Source organism: Piliocolobus tephrosceles, chromosome 15 (assembly GCF_002776525.5).
Source record: "Piliocolobus tephrosceles isolate RC106 chromosome 15, ASM277652v3, whole genome shotgun sequence".
Lineage (NCBI taxonomy): Eukaryota > Metazoa > Chordata > Mammalia > Primates > Cercopithecidae > Piliocolobus > Piliocolobus tephrosceles.
The window spans coordinates 12,136,770-12,149,757 of NC_045448.1; the positions used below are offsets into that span (position 1 = coordinate 12,136,770).

Below are 12,988 nucleotides of genomic sequence, written 5' to 3' on the forward strand. Positions count from 1 at the left end.
CTAGGTTCACAGTGGGTTTGTGGGGAGAACTCTGTTATTTTGGGCCCTGTCAATTTTAGGCTGATTCTTATTTCTTGGGTTTTGAGGCTTTCTTAACATTCCTGTCTCTCCTCTCCATGGCATTAACACTTTGTCTAGTATCTGTGGTTGCTTTTGAGCTGGAGCTTCCTCCTGTCCCTTAAAATGATTTGCCTCTTTTTCCTTAGAAAAAGTCCTTTAGGGTTTTTCTTTTTTTTTCTTTTATCCTTCCTACATTGAAACTGGCTTTTGCTTGTACCTTGGGGATGATGTACTTTACTGATCCTCTCCTAAGAGCACTGGAGTCCAGGAAATGGATAGTGTTTTGTGAGCGGTCTCTTGTAGCGGTCAAGTACATCCTGCATGTGCATAACTGAAGAGGGTCCTTTCTGGTCTCCTGCCCTGCTCCCGGTCTTACTGGTGAACAGCTGTGGGAGGCCATAGCAAGAAGGTTGGGAGTGAGTGCAAATTTCTCTTATGTCTGTACCTGCAGTTGCTCTGAACTGACACTTGACCTTAAATAATTTTTTAATTCTGGTCGTCGTCTTCTTACTTACCTGAGTGGCAGCCACTTGTATCTGTGAGTTCTGTTACAAGTGAGAGAACAAGAATTTCATGTTGGAAAGGGGTGCCCTTGTTTAGAATTCAGGGTATGTACTTGCCTTTCAACCTCAGTTCTCCTATGGCCTCAAGGAAAGTGACTGATTGTGACCAAACCAGCTACATGGTGGGGGTTACGCTCTTTAAAATTTTCTTCATCCCAAGTGGAAGGAGAATTCTATTCTTTTAGGAGATTAACAATAACATAAAACTCTGAAATGAAAGAGAGAGACAGGGCAAGGAAGGAAAGAAAGAAAGAAGGAAGGGAAAGAGGAAGAAAGGAAGGAAGGAAAGAAGGAAGGCGGGCCGTATATAGCACTTCATTATTCTTAATATGTAATGCCCACATCTTACATTACGAACCAAATTTTATTAAGCCCTTACTGAGCCAGGTACTCATTAAGCCAGGTCCTGCCTATTTTAAGCTTTCATATATGTAATCTCATTTAATTATCACGTCAATCTTATGACAGGCATACTAATATTACACTCATTTTACTAATATTTTACTCAGTTATAATACTCATTTTCTTGAGACTTAGAAAGCTTAATTTGCTCACGATTATACAGCTAGGCTTTTTGTCATAAGTACTAAGCTTGTTCCTTTTTATGTAAGCTGTCCAAACATGTTTGTGGTATCTCTAGATATTATTGCTTTAATTTACAGAAGAAGATGCTGAGTTTAAGAAACAAGTAACTGCTATGAGATCATAAAGAAAATGCGTAAGTGGTAGAAACAATTAGAAAATAGGTGCTTTGATTTTAAGTTGCAAGTGCTCTTCATTCCACAAAGACACTGGAAATGGCTTGAAGCAGGGTCTGTGGAGTATCTTTTCTAAATTCTCCACAGCACCTTATAATGCTCCTAATGCATAATGAAACTTAAATAAATCTTACTGAATTAAAAAGAAGGAAAAAACATGAGAGGAAGTCATCGAGAACGGAGAGAAGGAGAGAAATAGAAATAGAAGGAAGATTATAAAGATGAAAAGGACAAGAAGAACAGTCCATATTTATAAAATATTTTAGAAGAAAAATAAAATTTCCTTCTATGTGCTGTCAGGACATGCTCTTTAATTTGTGGAAGTCACACTCTGCAGATGTTGCCTTCCGGGTTGCTGGTCAGATCACCATGACAAAGGCGCTGCCTCATCTATAAATAGATGGTCAGATTGATTTCACATCCTGCCCTGGTTCTTCCAACTGCCTGATGGCGTGAGAGCACAATCGATGAGTGATCCCATCCACTCTGACTGCACAGGCCTCGCCTGCACTGTCTTCTGGAAGATGACAATCAGGCTCATTAAATCCAGTACAAAGAAGCTTCAAAGACATTTGTCCTATCAGAGAAATTGAGCCTGAGTCCATTACCATTGCATCAAAAGGAACTGAGATTTAATCAGCCATCCAGCCCAAACCTATTGTTAGTAAGACAATTTGAATCTTTCCTTTGCCTGTTTGGATCAATGTTAACTGGAACTTCAATGGCCAGAGCTGATGTCCGTTCCAGTCCAGGTATAAAAAAGCTATTCAACTGGACATTGATAGGTTTCCATCATAAGCGTTGCTTTAATGTATTTGAGGTACCTGGAACTGTGGCCTGAAAATCTAACCCTGAGTCCTGCCACAGAAATTCTTGACCTTGGGCAAGTCATTTAACTACCCTGAGCCCCAGTGTTTCCTTCCTACTGTGTTTAGGAGCATAGATTATGCACTATGTCAAAGCCTCTGCGAACCTGAGAGTCTCTAAAAGTCAGTGCCCTCACATATAAATATAAACAACAGTAGCATGTCCCTCAGAAGTTGCTATGAGCATTTCATAAAAGGAGTGCCTTGTCCATGGCTTCCTGGTCACATGATGATGACGAGAATGGTGACAAACTAATCATTCAGTGTATGAATGCAAAAAGAACAGTTAAATTGTAATTTTAGAAATATGAAGGTGACAGCTATTATTGTTATTAGAAATATTTAGAGTGCTTAGTCAAGGTGTCCATTAGTATGTATTCATTCATTTAATTAGCATGTATTATGGACATATTATGCAATTGAGCTACTTATAAAACCAGAAACAACTTTTGTCTATTATGACAAAGATCAAGAATCACATACTGATTTCTGGTTTTGCATAGACCAGTTCCACAGTGATCTGAGAAGTTTCACCCCTACATAGAGGGTCAGATTCAATGCCATTTCTCATGCTGGCCTTCAAAGCTGACATGATTGTGAACAAGAAAGACCAGGTCTGAGGGCCTAAAGGCAACTTTGAAATTGCATTGTTAAGTATGTGGAATTCGAAGTTTTTTTTTCCATTTAAACCTAACCCTATTCTTGTGAGGGAAGTCTCCATTTATTTGAAGATTTCTTTAATGCTCTGCCATTGTTTTAATATCATGCTTGTTTTGCACTCTAGAATAGTATATTAAAAAGTCACAGCAAACCCAACACATCTATGTAAAAGCCAGTGATGGAACTGGAGTCCCATGTAGGGCAGGGAACTCTTGTCTCTAACTAGAAACTCAGCAAATACATGTATTGTCACCTCCCCAGGTAGTGAAACCTGAGCCCCAGAGTAGAGTGTGCTGGGCTGCACACAGCCCAGTTCTGAATCCACATCATAAAAGGCTGTCTTTATTGTGCTAACCCCCTTCCTCCTTGATGGCAATGCGGAGCCGGGCAGAGGACCGAGGAATACAGAAATACGACTGGATTTGCATATTATTATAGAAGATACTTAGGACTGATCGTGCATTTTTACTTTGCTATGGTGCTGAGAGGTTTTCTGTATCTATCCCAGAATATTACCCGGCTATGCAGGTCATCTGAGTCAAAGAACTGGTTTGGCGAAATCCGATAACCAGATCAACCTGAGGTTTTCATTTGCAGCTGGATTGACTTAGGCATGGGGTAGGTAACTCCTGGGTGTAGAAAAAGTCCAAACTCTCACTCATGAAGAAATGTCCTTCTCTTAGATGTAACACCTTTCATTCCCCAAAGGATTTAAGCTTCCAGTGCTGAGACCCTTGGTTGGAGAACTGCTTTTAGGAGTGAGTCTTCAGCATCAGTTCCTTTTTGTTCCTAATTTTTTGAGGGTGGTGTTGGAGGAACCCATGGGCGGGTAGATGAATAGCAGAGGACAGCCTGAAAACAAAGGGAGAGGAGGCTGGGAAAGACCAAGACAAATTAAGTAAGTTATATTTAGCAAGGGGGAAATCAATATTTGTACTTTGTATCAGAGGCTATATTACCCCTTTCTCCAATAGTCTTTAATCTTTTAATTTTCACAGCATTCTATTAGAGAGTCATTGCTATAATCCCCATTTACAGATGACAAATGGAGACTCAGTGAAGTTCAGTGGCTGGCCAAGGTCACAGGGTTACTAAAAAGCAGAGCTGCAGGAGTCTAGCTCTGCCAGACCCCAAAGCCCTTGATCTCCACTTCACCTAATGCCTCCAGGGGTGATACTGTTTGGGTGGGTGGGGACAGTAATCCCTAAAATGCCCTTTGTTTTCATATCTGCCATCCAGAGCAAATTCTTCCTCTGAACCAGCCCCAAATCCTCTGGTCAGCCTCCCCGTAGCTTCATGCTGTTCTCCCTCCCTGTCCCCTGGATTCTGGTATCACATGTCTATGTCACACACTGCAGATAGCCCAACCCCCACAGTTTAGGGGAGTATTTCGTTGTATTTCAAGCAAAAACCTGATTTCATGTGCATCTTATGAGATGTGGATAGTTAATGTTAAGGGAACCAAACAGCAGCTCTGTGAATTTCTGTGACTGAGATACTGATCGTTGTCTGAAATCACATGAAAACAGAGTTCATCCAGGCACACACACCCCTGGGCCATGTTTGCACAACTCTTCCATTTGCATTACCTTCTCTCCTGCAGATAAACAGTAGATTATCCCTTGCCAATGAATGGAGCTCATTCTGTTCTTGCTAATGATAAAGTAAAAAAATCTCACTCCTTTAGAATGTGGCTTCCAGAAGAAGGAGGTGATGTGAAGGTCGCAGTAATCCCAGAACCAGGCAGATGGGTGCACACGACTGAGCTCACTGTATGTTGTGGCTGCTATGGTACACAGTGGATTTTCCACAACAACTCAGTCTAGATACTGGGAATTTTCTGTTTATGGCTGCATTTTCTCATATTTGTGAGATTGTACTATATTGAATTACAAGGGTGAAGTGATATGGAGGAAAATATCATTTATTATGAATAGAGGATATCTAATTCAGTCCTTTGTTCACATTCATTCTTTGATATCATTTTTTAAAAAGTTACATGAATATGCCCCAGCTCTTGTATTTTTTATATTTCACCTGTTAATGAACATTTGGGTTATTTCCAGGTTTTGGTTATTTTGAGCAACACTGCTTTAAAAATTCATGTAGAACTGTTTGTGTGAATATATGTTTTTATTTCTCTTGAGTAAAACCCAGAAGTAGAATTATTGAGTCATATGATAAGTAGATATTTAACATTACAAAATCTGCCAAACATTTTTCCAAAGGTAAGGTCTTATGCCATTTTACACTCTCACCAGCAATGTATGAGTTCCAGTTGCTCTATGTCCTCATCAACACTTACTATATTGCTAGTCATTTTAGCACAGGCCAATCTGGTTGACATGAGACTTCGCAATAATCAAAGAGCAGCCATCACCACCATACATCTTCAGAAACACAAAACTGACCCAGAAAGAGAACAACTGGTGATATGGTTTGGCTGTATCCTCAGCCAAATCTCACCTTGAATTGTAATAATCCCCATGTTTCAAGAGTGGGAGTGGGTGGAGATAATTGAACCATGGGGCAATATTCCCCATGCTGTTCCTGTGATAGTGAGTTCTCACAAGATCTGATGATCTTATAAGGGGCTTACCCCTTCGCTCAACACTCATTCTCTCTCCTGCTGCCCTGTGAAGAGGTGCCTTCCACCATGATTGTAAGTTTCCTGAGGCCTCCCCAGCCATGCCAAACTGTGAGTCAATTAAACCTCTTTCCTTTGTAAATTACACAGTCTTGGACAGTTCTTTATATAATAGCAGCATAAGAACAGACTAATACAGTAAATTAGTACTGCAGAGAGTGGAGTGCTGCTATAAATATACCCAAAAATGTAGAAGTGACTTTGGTTCTGGGTAATAGGCAGAGGTATGAACAATTTGGAGGGTTCAGAAGATGGGAAAAATGTGGGAAAGTTTGGAGCTTCCTAGGGACTTAGAAGGCTCAGAAGATGGGAAGCTATGGGAAAGTTTGGAACTTCCTAGAGACTCATTGAATAGCTTCGACCAAAATGCTGATAGTGATATGGACAATGAAGTCCAGGCTGAGGTGGTCTCAGATGAAGATAAGGAACTTGTTGGGAGCTGGAGTAAAGGTCATTCTTGCTATGCTTTAGCGCAGACTGGTAGCATTTTGTCCCTGCCTTAGAGATCTGTGGAAATTTGAACTTGAGAGACATGACTTGCACTATCTGGGAGAAGAAATTTCTAAGTGGCAAGGCATTCAAGATGAAGCAGAGCATAAAAGTTTGGGAAATTGGCAACCTGACGATGCGATAGAAAAGAAAAACCCATTTTCTGGGGAGACATTCAAGCAGGCTGAAGAAATTTGCGTAAGTAACAAGGAGGAATGTTAATCACCAAGACAATGGGGAAAATGCCTCCAGGGCAAGCTAGAGACCTTCGTGACAGCCCTTCCTATCACAGGCCTGGAGGCCTAGGAGGGAAAATGGTTTTCTGGGCCAGGTCCCGGGCCCCGCTGCTGTGTGCAGTCTTGGGACTTAGTGCTCTGCATCCCAGCCACTCCAGCCATGGCTAAAAGAGGCCAAAGTACAGCTCAGGCCAGTGCTTCAGAGGGTGCAAGCCTCAAACCTTGCCACTTCCACATGGTGTTGGGCCTTAAGGTGCACAGAAGTCAAAAATTAAGGTTTACAAATCTTCGCCTAGATTTCAGATGATGTATGGAAACTCCTGGATGTCCAGGCAGAAGTTGGCTGCAGGGGCCGAGCCCTCATGAAGAACTTCCGTGAGGGCAGTGCAGGAGGGAAATGTGGGGTGGGAGCCCCCACATAGGGTCCCCACTAGGGCACTATCTAGTGGAGCTGTGAGAAGAGGGCCACTGTCCTCCAGACCCCAGAATGATAGATCCACTGACAGCTTGCACACTGCACCTGCAAAAGCTGCAGATACTCAATGCCAGCCCATGGAAGCAGCTAGGAAGGGGGCTGTACCCTGCAAAGCCTCAGGGACAGAATTGCCCAAGGCTGTTGGAGCCCACCTCTTGAATCAGTGTGACCTGGATGTGAGACAAGGAGTCAAAGGAGATCATTTTAGAATTTTAAGCATAATGACTACCCTATTGGATTTTGGACTTGCATGGGGCCTGTAGCCCCTTTGTCATCGTCAATTTCTCCCATTTGGAAGTATCTGGGAAGTAACAAACTTGCTTTTGATCTTACTGGCTCATAGGCAAAAGGGACTTGCCTTGTGTCAGATGAGACTTCTGACTTGGACTTTTGGGTTAATGCAAGAATGAGTTAACACTTCAGGGGACTGTTGGGAAGGCATGATTGTGTTTTGAAATGTGAGAGCATGCAATTTGGGAGGGCCCATGGGGGAAAATGATATGGTTTGGCTCTGTGTCCCCAGCCAAATCTCACCTTGAATTGTAATAATCTCCATGTGTCAAGAGTGGAACCTGGTGGAGATAATTGAATCAGGGGGGCAGCATTCCCCATGCTGTTCTTGTGATAAAGAGTGAGTTCTCATGAGACCTGATGCTTGGCATGCATTCTCTCTCCTGCTGCCCTGTGAAGAGGTGCCTTCCACCATGATTATAAGTTCCATGAGGCCTCCCCAGCCATGCTGAACTGTGAGCCAATTAAACCTCCTTCCTTTATAAATTATCCAGTCTCAAGCATATCTTTATTAATAGCATGAGAAAGGACTAATACAACTGGCAAAAAGGAGTTCACATTATAGACAACTAAACGTTTAGGACTTTTCTTCCTAATTTTGCTTCTGGCAAGAGCATGAGCTCTAGATTTCAGTCCTGGCCCTGCCACTTACCAGCCTCATGTTCATGGGCAAGTTAGTTAGCCACTCGGAGCCTTGTTTTCTTACCCTTAAAAAGAGGCAGTTATACCCACACTAGTGGATGGTTGAGAGGATTACATTTTATAAAAAAGTAAATAGAAGGATGTGTATCAGGGATTTAAAGAATAAGAGGAGTAGTAATTATTTTTATTATTTCCATGGCCAGTAGGATTTTTAAAAATGTGTTACTCTTTGCAGGTAGTTCAAAGACTATTTGGAAGGACAGAGAGGGAGACAGGCCGTGCGAGTGAGGTCAAAATCAGTACCTCCTTCTGAGACTCCTCAGATGGAAGGACTACTTCAATCAGTCAGGACTCAAGGCAGCAAGGCTGGTGTTGAGGGAGGAGGGGAAGAGCGAGGAAGCTTCTCAGGGAAAGTAATGCCTAAGCAAAGCTATGGGACAATGAGCATCACTGAGCTGTTAGATGGTTTAGAGGCAGAGTTTTAGATCCTTTTAAAGTAGGTCTTCTTTCTAGGGAATAAAATGTAAAACATCAGATTCAGATTCTTGTGGATTTGGTTTTCTTTATTAATGGTGCCTAATGGCCTGTAATTAAGGCACAACTTGTTAGCTAAACCAACAATTACCATTTGTTTGAAGTGCAAAAAGAGAATAATGAATGGCCTTATTCAGCAGTTTTTCCTTTCTTTAATGGTTTGAGCAAGAGTTGGTTTTCAGTCTCTTTCTTTTTCTCACTGTCTCCTTACCCCCTCACTTTAGCTTCTCTTCCTTTTTTTCTTCCTCACTCCCTACATCCTTCACTCCACCCAGACACACACACACACACACACACACACACACACACAAACAGTGGAATTCCTCAGCTTATATATAAATTGGCTCTCTTTTTAAGCATTTGGGGAAAGTTTTCCATCATTTAAACTTATTTCACAGCTTTCGCTACCACTCAACCTTTTCCCCAACACCTGATGTCAGTTTAAAATGAGTTCCCAATTGGAAGTAGGTGAGGCTGGGTGGGAAGGATGGAAAAGCCAAGTGGGCCTGGTGTGTCTTGGTTAGATGGCAGAACACCTGAGAGGCAGGGCTGCGTCTTGGTTAGATGGCAGAACACCTGAGAGGCAGGGCTGCTCTGACGCTCAGCTCAGCTCTAGAATGAGATGGATTTTCTGTTGGAGAGAACTATTGCTGCTGTAACATAGGCAGAAATGAGAGAGAGAGAGAGAGAGAGAGAAACTGACTGAGACTTGGGGTAGTGTCTTTGGCGACAAACACGTCTGACTCAAATCTTGGATCTGGCCCTTATTTACTCGCAGTGGTGAGTTTTCAAACACTCTTTCATTTTTCTTACCTTTAAAATGAGGTTATAGATACATATACACACATACACATGCATATGTGTGCGTATGTATGCATGTATATGGAAGACTTTACCAGAATTCAATAATATAAAATTCCACAGTATGATGCCTGCCACATAGTGTCTCATATATTTTAATAGCTATTACTTATTTTTATGAGCTAACTTGTCCCCACCCCAAAATTCATATCATGAAGTCCTCAGCCCCAATATGACTATATTTGGAGACAGGAGCTTTAAGGAGATAATTAATTAAGGTGGTCTAAGGGTAGGGGCCCTATTCTGATAGGATTGATGTCTTTAGAAGAAGAAGCAGAAACACCAGAGGCCTCTCTTTCTCTCTGTGTGTATGCACAGGACAAAGACCATGTGAGGACATAGTGGAAAGGCAGCCATCTGCAAGCCAGGAAGAGGCCCTCACCAGAAACCAAATCTGTTGGCGACTTAATCATAGATTTTTAGTCTCTGGCACTGTGAGAGAATAAATGCCTTTTGTTTAGGGCTCCCAGTCTATGGTGTTTTCTTATTCAGCATGAGCTGACTAAAATACTTATTAAGTGTCACCCCTTGTTTTACCTCAAGCACCAAAGAGAGAGTGGGAGGTGTATTAGTCAGGATTCTCTAGAGGGGCAGAACTAATAGGATAGATGTATATACAAAGGGGAGTTTATTAAGCAGTATTGACACACACGATCACAAGGTGAAGTCCCGCAATAGGCCATCTACAAGCTGAGGAGCAAGGAAGCCAGTCCAAGTCCCAAAACCTCAAAAGTAGGAGAGCTAACAGTGCAGCCTTCCGTCTGTGGTCAAAGGTCCAAGAGTCCCAAAGCTAAAGAACTTGAAGTCTGATGTTCAACGGCAGGAAGCATCCATCACAGAAGAAAGATGAAGGTAAAAAACTCAGTCAGTCTAGCCCTTCCACGTTCCTCTGCCTGCTTTTATCTTAGCTGAGCTGGCGGCTGACTAGATGGTGCCCACCAGATTGAGGGCGCGTCTGCCTCTCGCAGTCCACTGACTCACATGTTAATCTCCTTTGGCAACAGCCTCACAGACACACCTAGGAACAATACTTTGCATCCTTCAATCCAATCAAGTTGACACTCAGTGTTAACCACCACAGGAGGTGCTGCACACTTTTAAACAGCCAGATATCATGAGAACTCCCTCACTATCATGAGGACAGTGTCAAGGGAGATGGTGCTAGACCATTTATGAAAAATCACCTCCCACCAAGCCCCACTTCCAACGCTGGGGATTGCAATTTGACATGATATTTGGGCAGGAACACAGATGCAAACCATATCACCTCTCCTCTCCAACTTACAGGAAAACCATTTTTTCCCGGATTCGGTGTGCTCCAGATTACCTGAAGAATTTCAAAGTGTGTCCATGGTTTCCCAAGGCAGAGGCATATGTTTTTACATAGAGGGCTTCAGTGAGTCTATAATAACAGAAAGACTGAGGAAACAGGATTTTTTTTTTTTTTTTTTTTTTTTTTGAGACGGAGTCTCGCTTTGTCACCCAGGCTGGAGTGCAGTGGCACCATCTCGGTTCACTGCAAGCTCCGCCTCCCGGGTTCACGCCATTCTCCTGCCTCAGCCTCAGAGTAGCTGGGACTACAGGCACGCACCACCACGCCCGGCTAATTTTTTGTATTTTTAGTAGAGATGGGGTTTCACCGTGTTAGTCAGGGTGGTCTTGATCTCCTGACCTCGTGATCCGCCTCTAGTGTTCTAAGAAATAAATTTCTGTTGTTATAAGTTACCCAGTCTAAAATGTTTTTTTTATAGCAGCCTGAAAAGATCAAGACACTGTATGGAACAGAAGAGCCACATAATCAATCTACACCATGATCAGAAAAAGTAAATTATTGCTGTTTAAAACTATGGAGTTTTGGGGTAGTTTGTTATGTAGAAAAAGTGACTAAAGTTAAACCTGCAATCAAAGTGTCACTGTTGTGCTGTGAGGTGGGATAAGCTAGCATGCGTGTGTACGTGTCTGGCTGATGGGAGGCAGATGTCTGCACACTTTGCCTGATGCCGTTCTATAGAGTCTCTTGGTACTGTTGATGAATACATAACTGATCTGTTCAGCAAATGGCTACAATTTGTTTATGATGTGTCTTGAGAATGTTCTGATTAGCCTTGTCTCTGATGTTTGCAAAAACTGTAAATGAAAGCTAACTGTAGTTCACTCCATAGGGCTTCTGATTAAAGTTATACAGCAATCACCTCCCTCAAAGTCCATCACATGTTTGGATCCCATTGAATTCTATGCTTATCCCCTAGATCAAAACTACTACATAGACATTTGGAGGAAATGCCTCACTCGTTCGTTAACAGAACTGATGTGAGGCAATCAAGCCACTGAAGGGAACACAGAGCAGGTCATGCAAGAGGATTCAATTCTGTATGAAATATTGGGCTGAGGAATAAATGGAATTTCAAACCCAGACTCAATGTTCTACCCTTAGTGTCACCTTCTATGTGGAGAGGAGAGGACCAAGAAAATATGTAGAATTAGCTTCCCTACTTCAGACTTCTCAAATAAACCAGTTGCGTGTATTATTAATAATGTTCTTTTTTCTTTTTAAAAATTTCTTCTAAAAAAATGGAATACACGTGCAGAACATGCATGTTTGTTACATAGGTATATGTGTGCCATGGTGGTTTGCTGGACCTATTGACCCAGCCTCTAAGTTCTTTCTCCTCACCTCCACCCCCCAACAGGGCCTGCTATGTGTTGTTCCCCTCTCTGTGTCCATGTATTCTCATTGTTCAACTCCCACTTATGAGTGAGAACATGCAGTGTTTGGTTTTCTGTTCCTGTATTAGTTTGCTGAGGATGATGGCTTCCAGCTTCATCTGTATCCCTGCAAAGGACATGATCTCATTCCTTTATATGGTTGCATAGTATTCTATGGTGTATATGTACCACATTTTCTTTATCCAGTCTATTATTGATGGGCATGTGGGTTGAGTCCATGTCTTTGCTATTGTAAATAGTGCTGCAATAAACATACGTGTGCATGTGTCTTCAGAGTAGAATGATTTATATTTCTTTGGGTACATACGCAGCAATGGGATTGCTAGGTCAAATGGTATTTCTGATTCTAGATCCTTAAGGAATCATAACACTGTCTTCCAGAAGGATTGAACTAATTTACATTCCCACCAAAGTGTAAAAGTATTCCTATTTCTCCACAGCCTCACCAGCATCTATTGTTTCCTGACTTTTTAATAATCACCATTCTGACTGGCATGAGATGGTATCACATTGTGGTTTTGATTTGCATTTCTCTGATGATCAATGATGTTGAGCTTTTTTCATGTTTGTTAGGCACATAAATGTCTTCTTTTGAGTAGTGTTTGTTCATATCCTTTGACCACTTTTTGATGGGGTTGTTTGTTTTTTCCTGTAAAATTGTTTGTCTTGCAATTTCTGGATATTAGACCTTTGTCAGATGGGTAGATTGCAAAAAGCATATGGAGTGCTTTATGCATTTGTGTGTCATCCTTGCACAGGGGCCAAGCTAATCTCTGTATCGTTCCAATTTTAGTGTATGTGCTGCCAAAGTGAGCACTTATTAATAATTTTCTATTGCTGTGTAACAAATTTCCATAAATTTAGTGCCTTGAAACAATGTAAGTTTGTTATCTCCTAGGTTTCCATGTGTCTGAAGTACAGAAAAGCTTAGCTAGGACTGTGCTCAGGATCTCCGAAAGCTGGAATCGGGACGATCTGAGCTGCATTTCTTCTGAACTTAGAGTCTTTTTGTCCAGGTTCATATAGTTGGAAGAATTCAGTTTCTTGTGGCAGTAGGACTGAGGTTCTTGCTTTCTTGGTGGCTGTCAGACAGGGCTGCTGTCAACAAGTACAGCCACCTAGAGTTCCCTGACACCTGACCCTCTCACAGGCCTTCTCATAACATGGTAACTTATGTAC

The 12,988-nt window shown here is 41.9% G+C and overlaps 1 non-coding gene across 1 annotated transcript; it reads right to left on the minus strand.

Annotated features, from left to right (window-relative positions):
* Nucleotides 1-12,522: 12,522 nt before the first annotated feature.
* LOC111532357 lies at nt 12,523-12,626 on the minus strand. Its single transcript, XR_002728518.1, has one exon. It is a non-coding gene; the product is annotated as a U6 spliceosomal RNA (small nuclear RNA).
* Nucleotides 12,627-12,988: the final 362 nt, after the last annotated feature.